At 50.6% G+C, this 1,286-nt stretch overlaps 1 protein-coding gene across 4 annotated transcripts in view; it reads left to right on the plus strand.

Moving 5' to 3' along the window:
• Positions 1-990: 990 nt before the first annotated feature.
• Positions 991-1,286, plus strand: part of CCP110 (centriolar coiled coil protein 110kDa) — a 25,655-nt gene continuing 25,359 nt past the window's right edge. For 2 of the 4 annotated variants that reach the window (XM_005872011.2, XM_005872010.2), the window contains exon 1: positions 992-1,173. The gene's annotated coding sequence lies outside the window, so the exon portion shown is untranslated. Of the gene's footprint in view, positions 1,189-1,286 lie in introns of all 4 variants that reach the window. The other 2 variants (XM_005872009.2, XM_014544429.1) reach the window with 2 other exon arrangements.

Consider the following 1,286-nt stretch of genomic DNA (forward strand, 5'->3'; position numbering starts at 1 on the left):
AGCCTCTCCCGCCTCCACGGCAGCACTAAGTATGTCTGACAGCGGCTTAGGCCTACTCCCCGCAGCTGCCAGAGGGATGTCTGACTGCCAGCTTAGGCCCAATCCCCCGGGGAGCGAGCCTAAGCCTGCAGGTGGACATCCCCGAGGGTTCCAGACTGTGAGAGGGTGCAGTTTGGGCTGAAGGACACCTCTCCCTACCCCCGAGTGCACGAATTTTCATGCATCGTGTCTCTAGTTGAATTATAAAGCTAGGAGGGATCTTAAGGATTAACTCAATTCATAGATGAGAAAACTAAGGCCAGGAGAAGTGAAGTGAATAGGACACTAAATGGCAGTCTGGACTGACATGAAGCCACCCAGTGTTAGGCCAGTGACTTTTCTACCGTTACTCCTCCTCCTAACCTTGCTTCTCCATCTGCTAAGGACCAATAGTGGAAAGAATTATGTTGTTCCTCATAACAACCCTTGTGACAGTCATTTTTAAAACTCTCATTTTACATATGTAAAACTATGCACAGGAAGGAGGCAGGAAGTAAAACCGAGTTAGGAAATGAAAGAGGCCACTACATCATATTTCGCAAAGCCGGTAACATGTTTAGATAGAGAACTTTGCTAAAACATTCGGGCTTTTCCTGTCATCTTGAACCTGTTACCTTTCTCAGACATTATTTTCCCACTAATTTGCAAAAGGGTAAAGGATGTCTTAAATTTGAGAGTTGGAATCTAGGATTCTGCAATATTATATTTACAGAAAAAAATGCGATGAATGTCGTGTTTTCCAACGATCACACATTTAAAAAAAAAAAAAAAGGAGCGTTCCCATTCTAATAAATTATAGAAGAGGCCTTAGCTTGCTGTGAAGCCTACACTTCCCATCGTACATTGCGCTCTCATAAGTACTACGCCCTCTATCACTGGGCCAGAACGCAAGCGCGCAATGCACCTCGGGAATTGTAGTTTCCTGGTGGCCCAACCGTTTCAACGGCCCGGGAAGCAACTACCGGAAGTGCCGGCCCTGAGAGGTGGAGTCCGGGCGGCGGCGGCCGTTGCCTGGAGCCCGCGCTGCCGCCTGAGACCGATAATATGGCCGGGAGGAGGAGGAGAAGGCGGCGGTGGACCGAGCTGCTCTCTTTCAGTACCAGTTGAACCGTTTGCTTCCTGACAAGGCCCGTGGTGAGGGAACGAAAGGTGTCCGGGCCGTGGGAGATCGGGTGTGCACGTGCTGAGGGGGCTTGACTCCGAGGATCCCTGCGGCGGGGCCACCGGCGAGGCGGCATTGGCGCCTC

Source organism: Myotis brandtii, unplaced genomic scaffold, assembly GCF_000412655.1.
Source record: "Myotis brandtii unplaced genomic scaffold, ASM41265v1 scaffold363, whole genome shotgun sequence".
Lineage (NCBI taxonomy): Eukaryota > Metazoa > Chordata > Mammalia > Chiroptera > Vespertilionidae > Myotis > Myotis brandtii.